Genomic DNA, 15,507 nt, shown 5'->3' with positions numbered 1-15,507 from the left:
TATACATATATATATATATATGTATATATATATACATGTATACATACACACACACCCATAGATGTATTCCTATGAATCATTTCCAGACAAATTTGTTGGGATGATTAAAAGAGAATATTGTGGGTTACTCTTCCTACTTGTCAACTCTGGAATATTGATTGATCAATCTAATAATTGGATATATTACATATTATCTTTGCAGATAACCTTATTAACGTAAGAGGCCTGGACTCTTACCTTGTTGCCTCTTACATTAATAAGGTTATCTGCAAAGATAATATGTAATATTTAATTAAATAAATCTTTTTTCTAAAAAAAACAGGGAAATATGCAAAAAAAGGGAGAGGGTGCATCTGCCTAGCCAAAAATAATCATGCAGTTTCACAAATTCAAAAAGAAAGGAGGTGCATTTTTACAAGGAACAGAAGAGACATTCCTGAGAAAGGTAGCTTATTAACAGTTACACTCAGTTGTTTCATACACTTTATAATGTATATATTTGTATTGACACTGAAGCCAAATTTTCTCAAAATGCCCCGACTCAGTTCCGGATACCTTTGAAGAGCAGAAAGTTCTGGATCAGGCCTAGTGTAGTCAGACTGGAGGGTAATTTCTGGAATGTTGGGCTGTGATGTGATTGTACTAGTCAAAAAGTTTTTTGTCCTCAAGGTGACTTTTCTGGAGGAAAAGGAAATGGACCCAAACTAAACCTTCTGAATTCACCTGGAATAAATGAGGCCAAGTTTTGTTTGGGATGAAATAAGTACCATAGTAAGATAACATAAAATGAACAAACTCTTGGGCAAGTCCATCAGAATCATTAAACTTGAAACACAGATGGGTATGGTTAGAATGGCTTATAGCTATCTTTGAAGCCTTTGCATAATGGCTGTTAGCAAATGAGGTGGCATTTGTGCATACTCCGTGCAGCGGTGTATCACTGAGTCCACGCATGCACGTGTGTTTAGAAATGAGCAACTGGGCTTCACTCTTTCATTTAATTTTAGTGCGGATCTGATTTTTATGTTTCCTGCACTTCCACAGTGGCCTCTTCCCATTTTTCATCAGTACAAAATCCTCAGCCTTTAAAGTCTCAGGCATAGTCTAATGTTGTATTGGTAATCGATGATCATGAGTGATGGAAATAGAAATTTTTTTTTAAATTTTGCATTCTGGTACTGTTGATTATCCAGTTGTTCTGGCAGCATTTTGGCTTATCCAGTTTCATAAATTATGGCTAATCTCTTCAGTGTAAAAAATTAGCTCCAGAGCCATATGCTAAAGACATACTGAGAATTAACTCTGCGAAGTAGAGGAAAAAGCACTAGGCTGCCATATAAGAGATACAAATTTTGATTGATCCTCAAAACAACAAATTTGATATATGTGGCCTAAATATGACTCCAAGAAACTGAAGAAAATTAAATCCCTTGCCAACTGAATGACAGCAATTAGAATATCAATTTCAATATTCCGAAATTGAAACCTTACTTACATGCTACAGGAACTTCCCTGCAGCAATACCAGAGAATGAGATTCTCATTTGCTTCTCTGCCTTCATCTATAAGTGACAACAATTGATTCAGAAATACAGAAAATTGATACTTTTTTAGAATCAGGCCCACATCATTTATCTATTTTATGCAAGTTTAGTGATATAAGCAAGAATTCGTCACAATTTTTTGGAAGTTGAGACATACTGAAATGAACTGACATGCCAATATCAAAGAGTTTCTTGGTGTCAGTCAAGGTATAAGTTGTGGTGACTCAATTTCTAGTTTCCATCACTAGCATTTATTAATGAGAAATTAAAGACTAACTTTCTCAATGTCACATTAATACCAAGAGATTAAACCTTAGTTTGATTTCAGATCTCATTGCCTTTCTACTGATTAACGGCTAATGAGAAATTATAAACAAAATAACTTTCTTGTTACTGTGGTTCCTCTCCACCCTATTATCTTGAACATGTGGTACTCCTGAAGGCCTGACTCATGTTGCGTAAACCCTAAAGGTCATTTAGAGTATCTCTGGTATCCAAGTTTGACTTCATGTTAGTGACTTGTGACTAGAGATAATCATCTTCTCAGTCTTTTGGGTTTCTTTTAGGGATCTTACTTTACTTCCAGGAAAGTACAAAAGATAGATGATCATCATTAAGGGGATATTCTCTTTCAACCCCAACAAAAGCTATTCAACATGTGGTTAAACCATCTTTCAACAGGATCATTGATATATGGTTATCACTCCAAAGATTTCCCAAGGTCTTATATTAGGGTCATCCACTCTTGGATTTTGGGTTTTCTAGAGCTTCAAGAAATGTGGGCCGATTTTATATTGGTGGGTTGGGGTAGTTAAGAAAGTTATGTCATAAATATCTACCTAAGAAAGTCTAGCCATTGTGATTTCCATTTGACAACTCATCTTTTCATCTTCCCATGAAGTCTTAAAATTATTATGCTAGTATCAGCAATAAAATCCTCTCCTTATTCCTCTCCACAAAATAACAGATGGTGAATAAGTAAATATTTTGGATACTTTTGCGTTCTGTGACTCATTTGCAGGCCAAGTATAGCTTCATCCAGATGTTCACAACTCAGATCCAGAATAGATGGCAAGTCACATTTATCACTGATTCTTAGTTGCCAACTCTTGCATCTGACCAAAACATGAATGAAACCTTCAAATTATGATTGCCTGTCTTGAAATATGAAAAATAACTATTTGCATACATTGATTGCAAGCATGAGTTTATGTGATGTAGGTAGAACACATGATGTCTTGCATATTCCATAGTAGATCTATTTGGAAACACGCTTATACAATTCACAAACTAATTGAAATAAAGCCATTCTCTTTATAGCAGTTAAAACTGCAACACTTTTATATGAATGTGATAGTAAACTTATTGAGACTTGAGTGAGATTTTTCTCACTCCTTCCTATTTCTTAGTTGTATCTGTACAAAATGCATTTTGATGTTTCATGACTTTATAATAAATAATTATGCAATACCAAACAAATGTAAATCAGTCGTCTCGATTCCTTATAAGCAGGTATAGAAATAGTATAGAATGTGTTTTAATTTTATAAATAATTCAGTATGCAGGTGTAATTATGCCCAATGTCTATAATGTGTTGTGTGCTTCAGTTACTGGCATTTTCCTTTAATTACCAAATCTTAAAATGTCTGTAAAAACTGAGTGTTGATTGATATCCTGTGTTCTAGGAGTGGCACCAGAGTAGAATAAACTTGGGTGCCTCCTACTGAGTATTTAGCATTTATAGGGATGATTAGGCAGAGAACAGAAATACCCTTTGGAGTGTCAAGCTTCCCATGAAGGGGCCTTTGCAATATGCCACAGAATGCCCAGCTTCTGCTCCCGCAAAGTGATGTCATCAGGATGGGGAGATGGAAGGAAAGGTTGAGGAAGACAGAACAGCCTCCCTCCTGAGATGGATCAACTAAGAGGACGCCCAGCAATTCGACCTGGACTTTTTGACCCTTATGTCCATAATACTTCTGGGAGGTTATGGTGATTGATGATATTAAATTGATCTACATAAGCTCTATAGTCCCAATTATATGCCCTTAAATGCATAAATTAAATGTGATATTATATATAATATATACATAAAACTTTATTAAATCTTTATCACATTAACTCTATATCACATGTTTCCTTGTCAGGAATTATCCTCTAGTGTGCACTTTGCTCAGCCCAGAGTAGCTTCCAGATCTGCAATGGTTCCCCGTGCTTTTCTTTTCTCCCTTCCCCTCAGCCCTGAGTAGCCCTCCTCCCTCATTTCCAGTGACTACCCACCCTCCTCGATGCCTGATGAAAAGGTTTCCCCTTTTGAAAGCAGCACAAAGAGGGAAATGTAAGCTTTTGTTCTCAGCTCTTTCTAAGAAATCTGTAAATCTCCAAGAATTGTGTAGAAAGGGTTAAGGCTTGTGGGGAAAAGGAATTAGTGCAGGGAGTTGTTACCAAGTTCTTTTCTTTTTCTTTTCTTTTTTTTTTTAAGATTCATTTATTTATGCCTACAGAACTGGGGTACAGGCCAGAGGTGCAGGGGTGGTGAGAGGATTCCCCAGAGAGAGTGGGGAGTGCAGCAGGCAGATCGAAGAAGCACACTGCTGAGGGGAGCAGCGGGTGGGTCAGGATTGATCTGCTGTGCCAGGTGGGTCACCTCCAGGCTGGGGGTTGAACTTGCACTGAGGAGGTGGCCAGCTTGCAGTGCTGCATCCTAACCACGAGGGGCGGTCTGTTACCAAGTTCTTAACGAGGTTTTACCAAGTTGTATCGGGCCCTTTCTTTGACCTGTTTCCTTCTGCAAGGTGAATGTTTGCTTTGGTTTCCTCCAGGGAGGAGACTGACTACTCTCTTCTCCAGACCGTGGTGCCTCCTTCATCCTGGTCAGGGAAGCCTGGGTGGCCCCGCTCTGCCTGATTGATCCTTTATCCCAGCCCAGAATTGAAGTATTGACAGAGCAATGTCCATGTACCGGACAAATGGAAAGGTTAGAGAGAGGAGCCTGGCTGCTGAGAGGACACACTGGCCCTTTGTGGAAAGACGTGTGTGTGTCAGAAGCTGTTTTGGTGAGAAATGGACGAGTTGGGCAAGGCTAGCTCTCTCGGGGCTTAGCACTGTGGGAAGATGTGCTAGAGAAATTAACTAGGGTTATGTGGTCAAAGGGAGTCCAGAGGTGGAGGAAAGGGAACAGGATGGTAAATCTCAAATTGTGGCAGAGCCATCTTGAACAAAAACAATTGTTCTCAGCAGTATCCGCTAGCTGGTGTCCAGGATCGGTGACTTACAGGCATAGAGACATTGTTTCTGCTGAACATAATGAAGCACTTTCCGAGCACCAGATCTGCCTGGTTTTGAACGTGGCTCTGGTGTGATTCAGCATATTTCACCTCTAGGAAGGAAAAGGCGTTTATTTGGGACAATGGAGGGCTCATCTGGTGTCATACTCCAGTTGGGAAATGCGGACACAGTTTTGGGCTTGAATTTTCAGAACTACGTGGCATGGGATGCCGCTGAAGTACAAAGCTCTTTTCTCAATGATGATCTCTATTCCAGTTTAGTCACCTGAATGCCTGTCTTTTGAAAGCAGCACTTTGATTAAGCAATGTAAGAACCTTTCCAGAAATGAGCTTTCAGCCTACATCTATTTGTCCAGTCTCCCTTGGGTGAACAGCTTTGTTTCTTTGGACTTTTCAATATTCAGCTCTTGTTTTGACTTGGTGAGTTTGCAATGCTCTAATCATTATTTCCTGGCTACCGTTAAATTATCCCCAACTCCAGGATTTTGCTAACTAGACGATTGATAAACATTTTAATTGAAAAGCTATATTCTTTAAACTGCCATGACTTTGTAGAGCAAGCTTCATCAGAAATGAGGCTTTTAAATTTTCAGTAAATATGAATGTTCACTCTTTCTCACTGCTGCTTAGAATTTTACTGATTACATGTTGGAACTGCATAATTGTGTAATTAATCTTGAAGATGTCAGAATGCATATTTTTAAAAGTAATTTTCTTAGGGAAATAATACATGTCTCATTATTTTTTACTGTAATTGGTATTCATGGTCTTTTATTTTATAGGTATAAGCCCTACCAGAGATGGCCAATATCAGTGCCATATATTATTAAAATGGATTAATTTTTCAAACACATCTTCCATTCAATTTCTCATTAAATGAGGCATTGTAAATTCTGCTGTCAAGGAATATAAATAACATACTTTGTATAATACTTGCATTATACAAATCCTCTCGGCTAGGATGGTTATCTGCCATAAACACTGACCAATCTTTATGCCAAAGAACTTTCAGACACGGTTCTCAACACTGACCAAGAACCAACTTCTGCCCATTCTTGATACTCTCATTGCTTCCTAAGAGTCTGTAATCCTTTATCTAGAAATTTCATCTAGGGAGGTACCTAATGATATAATCAAATTTATTTTACCTTTACGTTTTGTAGAAATGTGTGATTTATTAGAGAAACACCATCTCTATGTTCTATTCATTAGGCTCAAATCGCTAAGTTCTGTCCCAATCAAAGGAGGAACATTAAGCCCCACTAGCCATGGTTTTCTGAAGTCCTCAAAAGTAATGGTCAGTATAGTTGTTGATGATGGTGAGGGATAATGACAGTTATAATGACAGTTTATTGTTGCTTTCATTATTATTCATTTTTTTGTTTAGTGAAGATCTAACAGAAATCATTGGTCACTAAAATGGCATCATAAATAAGAAATGTCAAAGAATTCAGGAGCTGAGACCAAAATTGAGTTTTCTGCTAGTTGCTTGAAGCCCCCCAAGAAGAACCTTCCTTTGTATATTAGATGGCATTTTATAGACTGTAACTCACATAAGGAATATGCTACAAAATTATTCTACAAAATCATTCTAAAGTTAGAAATGAATGGCATCAATTTCTTTTCAAAATCACCAGTTTTCAGGTCAGTGTCAAATATCTGCTAAAAGTCTAACCTGAATTATATGCCTACACCAGCACGTTAGCTTGTAGATGCTAAAATCTAGTAGTAAATGAATGCAAACAAAATCTACCTGCTGGTGAGGGTTGCTTGCGTTGACTGGATCTTAACTTGGATGCTTGTTCCCTTCTACAGAAGTGCTGTATATTCACCGAATAAATATTTTACCATTCATGGCATGTGTTCAGACCAAGAATTGGAGTAATAACTTAATTTCAAGCTGGATATAAACACAATTATGCACAGGTTTAAAAAAATAATAAACATCCATATGGCTTTTAGGCACCACAGAAAACTTGCAGTGCTTAAATATGAAATGTCTTCTCACTGTTGTAAGTGCTGGCTTTGCTTTTTTCTCCCTAGCTTCTCTTTCTCTTCCTTCCTTAACAATATTTGGCACATCAGAATATGTTGGAATTCCATTGAAGAAGCAGCCAAGCCTTCCAAACAAATTGGAACAGGCTGTGTTTGGAGGAAAGGGAAAAGTGTTAACCATGATCTCACTCCCCACAAGGATCAGTGGAGAAGCAGCAGGAAAATCTGTAATTGGGACCTGTCAAGCTTTGTGGGCTTCCAGAGTCTCCTCTTGGAGCACCAAGAGTGTCAATTCCAATAAGAAGCAGCCTGAGTTATTAGTCGTTTTCTCCACAAGTATCTGTGGCTGGAAGCTTCCATCTAACTTGAGTTAAAAAACAATGATCTGAAGGTAAATCCATGTCAGCTTAATTTCTCTGATTCTTGGCCACTTGAAGTAGAACAGCCCATCCTTCTACATCATTTTGCTAAGTAGACCATTTAAGCCAAATGATAACAAACATTTCCCTCAGAGATTCAAGAATTCCAAGGATCTACTGATCTGATAACTTAAAAAGGCATCTTTAGACATTTCTAAGTAACTTTTAAGATCTACTTTTTCACTCTCAAGGTCACCATTCTGAACTAGTCATATTTCACCAATAGTCTCCAGGTCCAGAGCCCATATTTTCCAGAGATTTCATGAACTCACACTGTTCTCTGAGGCACTCAGGGGCCTTGAGAACTTTCTGACACTGATGAATGAGTTCAGACTCTGTGATAAGCACCCACAAGTGTTTTTTGAGGCTCAAAATTATCATGCACTGGAACAAACAAACAAACTACAAAGGAGAAATCAGCCTCCCACTTTGGGGAATATAATGAGGAAACTTGAACATTTCCAGCCAACAGCTTTTTATGGGCTATGAATAAATAAAAACAAACTGAAATGGGAAAGAAAAGACACGTGCTTTGTTGGAGAAATATTTGTTTAGTGAATCAATCCATACTAGCCCATGGACACTGTAGGGACACTGTGGGCATGTTCACCCCAAACTCAAGTCTGACATAGACCTGCCAAGGTCCAGATGACATCCCAGCTCTTTCCTTCACCAAACGTCTCATATCAAGTAAGTATTGAACCTTGTCATTACGCCAGACTCACAGCTTAGCCTCTGACTACAGAGCACACAGTGATGCATGGCGCATAATGTCAAAGAACTTAAGTGCAGTGGGCAAGATAGCTTATATGCAATGAATTTAAATGTCATTTTGTTATAGGACAGCAGATCTGTTAGAGGACAGGGGGAGAGAGGCACTCCTGAAGCCCCCCAAAGCTGCCTGCTCTATTTTGTTTCTGCTATCCGCTGCAACAAGACAAAACATATAAAACTTTAATGAAAAGGGACTTTAATACAGTAAATATACAGTATGGAACACAAAGAATAGAACTTCTAAATCAAACACCTGAAGTGACCCATCCCATCGTGGGCAAAAGTCAACCCAAAAGGGATTGGCCCAAAGCAAGGCCTGAAAGCCCGCCACAAGACTAAAGTGCCTTGTGGCCGGGACCCATGGAAAAGGGTCAGAAATGGCCAAACAGATCTGTGAGGAAAAGAGCAAAATCAAAATCAATATAAACACTTCCAGAGTCACCTCCCTGCAGGTCTCCCTGCACATCTGCCTTAACCAGCCCAGGGTCAGGAAACAAGCCTGGTTTCTTCATCACATGCTCGCTGCTCCATGTGGCTTCCTCAGGTCTCCTCCTTCTCCATACTGCTTCATTTCCTTCTTCTCTCTTCTCTGCTCAGCTCCACCCTCCTTCTGGGTGGGGCAGGGAACCTGGAACTTCCCCTTTTCCTAGGGGCCACCCTGTTACAATTTGGTAGTCTATGTTGGGGAGACTGGTGTGTACTCCATTTCTTTATTTCCTTTCCTGTAGGCATTTTCACTTAACAGTGTCCAGGAGCTCTTAGGGGGGATTTTAATGGGCTGGGGAATAACATAAAGCATCTGAAGCATTTTGTGAACTTACATAAATTAACTTTGACATGTTCTCAATGTCTGATTCCACCCTGAATGTTTTCCTCCTCCTGGCATGGCTTGGGGATGTGCTTTGAGACCTTGCTGATCTCAGTCCACACAGCAGGTGAGGGAGCAGCATCCCGTCAGGGCTGAGGAGTTGTCAGAAGTCTGTCTACCCCTTGGTGGCTCCCCTACCCTTTTGTGTCCAAACCGGTAGACCAGTTATCCCTTGTCACAGACATGCCACCACTAGGATAGATGGAATCCTTGCCTCTGAGTCTTTTGCAGGAGATAGTAAGTAAAAGGCCACTGACCATGAGGTGAACGGTGAGTGATGAGATGGTGTCATATACAGTAAGTGCATATGCAAATGATGGCATTCTAATCCAGAAAATTGTTGTGGGCATGGTGTAGTCAAGTATGCATCTTGAATTGCTCTCTATGACTACGCAAGTGGGCAGAACAAAAAGGAGTCCTCAGGAAAGGCCTGTATAGACTCTGTAAGGTAATCCACAGCTCATGCATTAGCTGATCCAGAGGTTGCTACCTCTTTTTTTTACAAATGAAAAGACAAATGCCAATGATTTCTCATGATAGTTCAGTCAAGATGGAGTCAGAGTAGACTCTGCTTTTCCTCCAAAGCATTTACTATTCCACTTAAAAATAGAGAAGTAAAAGAGATTTTATCTCCACAGGTTTTATAGTGGAATCACAGACTTTTGCAATTTTGTGGCCATGGATGACTACCCAGAAAACCTGGTGCATGAGTAATGCTTCTATCCTTTAGGCATGTGGTCATGTCCACTGTTCCATAGAACATCTTAGCTGAATATGTATGTGCAAGTTCCAAAATCTCACAGCCCCAGATCTGCACAGAGGAAATCCATCAGAAGCCAAAGCTCTAATGCATTCTAGAAATGGGTGCTTAGTTTTGCTCTGATCATGTCTTTACAAATTTCTATTCTTGCAGCCAGTTTTCTGTGAAGTCTTCTACATCATGGCCTTGGTACTTGGGAGGGAACTTTGTACAAGAGCACATAAGTGTCCAGTAAAAACTAAGCTCAGCAAGCTACTTTGTCAATGTGCCCTTAGAGATAAGAAACTAATGTCCATCAAATACACTTTCTGCACGTTGATATGGGACTCTAGAGAAAAAGTCTTAGAACCTCTGATCTGGTGTCCTTCCCATGTAAATATGTGCTATTACCTTTACCTACAAACTGTCACATAAGGTCAGCTGCACTATCGAACTCCGTGGCTGGTGTGCCTGTTGTGAGACACAATATTTAAAACTTTCTTGGTTAATTTATTTAAAACATGCCAACTGCCTTTGGCAATAAAGATGAAGAAAACATATTTGTTTTGACTCATCCGGAAATGTTAATTTTCTCACATTTCTAATGTTTCCCTTAAAGGTATGTGGTACTTGAGTAAAGTGATTAAATTTAAATTTACATCCCAGTCTCTTAAAATAGCTCATGGAATCTCCCAAACACATTCAAATAGCTTACTGCCCCCATCTGCAATCCTGGCTAGTTTGGTTAGGATTTACAAATTAGCAATGCTCCTATGAAAACGATACCTTGCAAAGGAGTAGAAGTTAAACTTTAAAGGACCGTGATTATAAAGTAGCCCTGACTCCAAGACTATACCCCCGAGAAACAGTCAGTCTGTCCACCCTCTTGGTTACACTGTGTGAACACAAGTTGAGGAACAAGAAGCTGAGAAGAGCACCCCCAAGTATTTCTGTTTATTATGTCATGGTGCTCTTATTGGCCAATTTGCCAGTGGATGTGTCTGTTAGTAAGTGACCAGTAACAGCTGCTCATATGCCCAGTTTGCTTTGCTTTCTAGACTTATCACAAATAAGTGGGAAGACTAGAGAGAGAGTAGGCCAAGAATTGGTTGGCGAGGTGAGAGCTGTTTGGCATCAAAAGCCCAGCACAGTCGCTTACTAGCGAGAAAAGCTTAGATAAGTATCATTTCTCTCTGCCTCAGTTTACTTATTTATGAAATTATGATAATGGTAGTTCTGTAAATTAATTGAGGTAAAGTTTTAACATTTAGCACAATTTCTGGAACATACAATACATTCAGTAAATGCTAGTTATAAAAAGAAAGTTGACTTTACATATATAAACACAATTTTCAATTGGGTGGGTAGAGAATAATTATAACCTTAATCTTCCATGTCAAGCTGAGGTAATCAAGGCACATATACCATCAATGTAATATAATAAACCCACACTCAGAGGGATGTCTGCTGGTTGAGTCCCCTTATAAAACTATTTTTAACTTAGCCAAAGTTTCCTTCTACTTTTTCAAAATACAAAAAGGATAAAATAAAAAGCGAATCAACACTAGTATCCTCAAAGTGTTGATCTTATAAAAGTCTTTTAAAATGAGTGAGTAGAATTGCTTTAGACTCTGCCATCTGGTATCCTATATAGGTGTGCAAGAACTTCAATAAATTATCCTAAACTTTTTGTTTTACAACTCATTAAAAGTGTTATTTTAATGAATTGTGTTATATTTAACATGCTGGAGGAAGCTTTTTGTGCTGCGTATGTTGGACCATCTGCCAAATTGAAACTGATCCTGTTTTGGACCTGGACCTGGGGTCCTGCTGGTGGAGACACCCTCTAGGGTGCAGTGTGGCCTGAGCCTGCCTCCACACGCTTCCTTTGTCAGCAATCTGTCTGTGCCAATGGCTTGTCACTCCTCTGACTCTCAACAGCATCTGTGTGAAGGACTGACCTCCTCTACCACAGAAATCAGTGTGTGGCAGCTCTGGGTTGGAGTAAGCAAATTTGGATTTTCGAGAACATCTATTTATATACCATGTTCTTCTCTTTGTATAAATTTCCAAGTGTTTACACTGTTTAAGCTTTTGGAACACCTCTAGTTTCTGCTTATAATTTCAGCTGTTAATTTTTCATGTGGACATAGATATTTGTTCTAGAAATCTCAGCCTGGTGGAGGTGGAAGTACTGGGTAGAGGGAAAAGCAAAAGGATTCAAGAGGTGAGTTGTCACATCCAACTGTGGTCAATGCAGCAATTCCATAAGTGTTTCTTGAACACCTACTTTGTGCCAGGCAATCTGCTCATCTTTGTCAGTGGAGAGACAGAAATTAACGTAAAACAGTGCTTGACCTTAGAAGCTTCACAATTAAGTGGAATCAACTGGCATGTAAGCTAAGAGCGGTGATGGAGCCCCTGGTCTTGGGAAAGGTGCCCCTAACTCAGAGTGAATGGGAAGAACAGGGCATCCTTCCTGAGGGAGGACTATTGAGCTGGATTCCTCAGGATGAGCAGATGTCTGATGATCAAAGAAGAGGTGGCACATGAAAACTGTCAAAAGAGAAGAAAAAAATTAGTAAGAAAACAGGAAATTTGAAAAGCTAGTCAAGAGCCCACAGCAGTCCGAGTGAGTTAGTCTTCTGTGCCATCTTGGGAAGCTTGAGGTATTCTAGGAGGTAGTTGAGAGCCCCCGAGTCACTTGGGAGCAGAGAAGTGTCACAGGCACACTTGATATCGAAAGTCCCTTGGAGTGCCTGTGGGGAGTTGACTATTGAGTGAGAAGCATGGTGGTGGGAAGAATATATATTACTATCCGGCTTCCAGGTCACCTTTTGCTTCCTGCTTGTTCTACATTGTTTTTCCTGTTTCTTTTCTTTCTGTCATTTTAGATCAGTTGATTTCTGTGGCCATTCTTCTCAGTTTCTCTATTATTTATACTTTGACTTCTCTGTTCCAATGTTTTGTTGATGGTTACCATGGTGTTTACATAAGGTGTCTCGTATCACAAACAATCCTTTTTCTGCTGACATTGCTTATTTTATTTGCCTACAAAGGTTTGATCCTTTCCATTCTCCTCTGGAAAATTTTTGTTGTCATAAACCATTCCTTTCTATACAGTGAGATAATTACTGAATTAAGACATCTATAAATAACTTAGTGCCTTTTCTCAGTAATCCATTAATTTGTGTTTAATACCTTGTTCGTGATAGAGTTGTTCTGGTTCTATTGCCAAACAAAATGTTTGTGTAATTCCATTTATTTTTGTTTCAGAGAGCATAGCTCCTTGGGACATTTCTTATTGGGGAATCCTAGTGGTAGTGAACTCCTTCAGCTTCTCCTTGCCTTCTGTTCTGAAAATAAGCTTTGGTATTGTGTACCTGATGGGTAGATTTGTATTTGTTACTTTGAACATCATTCTATTCTCTGTTAGTCTGTAGAGGCTTTGCTGGGATGTCTGATAATAACCTAGTGGGAGTATCTTTATATGTTACATATTTTTTCTTTAGCAACCTTTAATATCCTTTGCTTACCCTTGATTTATGACAATATTACAAATTTATATTCCACTGTAGATCTCTATGCATTTACATAGTTGGGTATTCTGCTAGCTTCATGGATTGTATACTCAACTCCTACCTTAGATTTCAAAATCTTTCAGCTGTTCTTACTTTGCATAAACTCTCTGCTTCCTTCTCCCTCTCTTTACCTTTTGGGATAACCATTATCCTGACAATACCTTATCCTGTTGGAATTGAATAGTTCATGTAATGTTTCTTCACTTACTTTTTTATTCGTTTTCCTTCTCCCACCAGAAATTTATAAATTTCTATTTTTATCCTTACTTGTTTCTTTTCCATAAGAGTTGGTCTATTTCCTTTGCTTTTCTAGAACTCTTCAGCTTATTTATTGCATTATTAAAATCACAGATTTCTCTTTGTATCTTTTTTATAGTTTTAATCTCTTTGGCAAAATACTGCTGATTAATTTTATTTCTGAGCTCATTGTTTGCCTTGAGGTTTCTTACTTCTCTGCATTTACGCAGGGCAGTATTTTGAATGCTTTACCTATTAGATCAAATGTTTCTTGTCCTAACATTGGTTTCCTAACAGTCACCATATCATTGGGAACAGGAAGACATTAATCAGCACTGTGGGAGGGCAGGCTTAGATCTGACTCGTGTCCACATGCCCCTGCCGCCCCTCTTTCTTAGGGCCCTTAGCCCAAGTCTTGGAATTACACTTTGGAGCATTAGTATTTGTGCTGTGGAAGGGAAGCAGGGGAGTTGTTCAGCCCTCTCCTCTCCGGGGTCCTGCTTATGTGGAATGTCTCACCTGTGACTGTTGGGTTCACTTGAATGACAGGTACGGGCCTCTCTGGTGCCTCTGCACTCCTTAACAGGGACCTTGCATTGGACTTAGGACTCAGCCCTCTCTGCTCTTCCAGGTGACACCCACTTTGTATGATCCTACCTAGTCACCTCTAGTCCCACAGGTATGTGAGTCATTCCAAGATTCATGGTGAGTGGAGGTTCCCTTGGTTCTCTGTGGTCGTTATATTAGTTGTAGATTGAGGGGAGACACCTCCATCTCTCTCATGGTGATGACATCACCTTACTCTCTTGTGGTGATGACATCACTCTGAATTTGGGCTTAGTCATGATGCATTTGATATTTCTGAAATGATATCTAGGAGGCCTTTGGGGTGTGAAAATTGTGGGGTACATATAACTATGAGTCATTTACATGGTGATAAGTAATCAGGAAGTGGCTCTGGGAGAGTGTCCACTGAGGTTAGAGAAAGATACTAAGAACCCTCAGCCACCCAGGGTTAGGTGTGGCTACTCATTCAGGCTAGGTAGCTTTTTCCTTTTTTGCTACTGGCTAGTTTCACACTCTTTCATGTATTTTCAGTGGCCCAATAAAATGACCTTGGGGGTTAATGAACTCTCTATGAATAGAATCATTTGCATAAAGGTATTTTGTGCTAAGGAAGAAACAAAGCCAGTGATTCCCAAACTTCTGCAGCTTCCAGCATAGAAGGAACCTCCAGGGTGGGAGGGTCCCCTTTTCTCCACCGCCTCACCAGCACTTGCTGTTCTGGTCTTTTTGATATGAGCCATTCTTGCAGGTATGAGGTGGCATCTCATGTGGTCTTGATTTGAATTTTTCTAATAATAATTTTTGTGAGCATTTTCCATGTACCTGCTGGCCATTTTAATGTCTTTTGGATAAGTGTTAGTTTAACTCTTTTGCCATTTTTCAGTTACTTGCTTTTGTATGGTTTTATGAGTTCTTTGTATCCTTTGGTATCAGTCCTTTTTTTAGCTATATGGTATAAAAATATCTTTTTCCAAAAGGCCTTTTAAAGGTCTTTTCTGAAGTCCTTATCTTTTTCCATGTGGTTTTTTCCAAGCCAAGATCCTCTTTCATCACAGCATCATACTTAAGGTCATCTCACACGCAAGTCCCTTTTCTGGGTTCCTAAGTTTGTGTTTACTGTAGCTCAGGACTCTGATCTTGTATCTTCTCTAGTCAGTTAAAATACAGACTACTGAATCAAACAGAGTATCTCATCCATCTTCTTCTGCAAAACTTATAACATCTGGCATGAACTAAATTCAAAGTAACTGCTAAGAATTATTTATTGACTGATCCTTAAAACTCATTTTACCAGAAATAATAATATATTGAAGCAGCTTCTTTTCTCTTCTAAAATTGATAGAACTCACTATTACTCCTTGATCTTGCAAACTTGAGGATGTCTGCATTTCCAAAGGAAGCTGAGCCCCACAAAGTAAATTGGAAACCACATATAAAAATGAATCATCTATTTTTATTGAATACACTTTCAAGTTAAACATCTTTAATGCTTAGCAT

Source organism: Condylura cristata, unplaced genomic scaffold (genome assembly GCF_000260355.1).
Source record: "Condylura cristata isolate star-nosed mole 26May11 unplaced genomic scaffold, ConCri1.0 scaffold00020, whole genome shotgun sequence".
Taxonomy (NCBI): Eukaryota; Metazoa; Chordata; class Mammalia; order Eulipotyphla; family Talpidae; genus Condylura; species Condylura cristata.
This window is presented reverse-complemented; position numbering follows the sequence as displayed.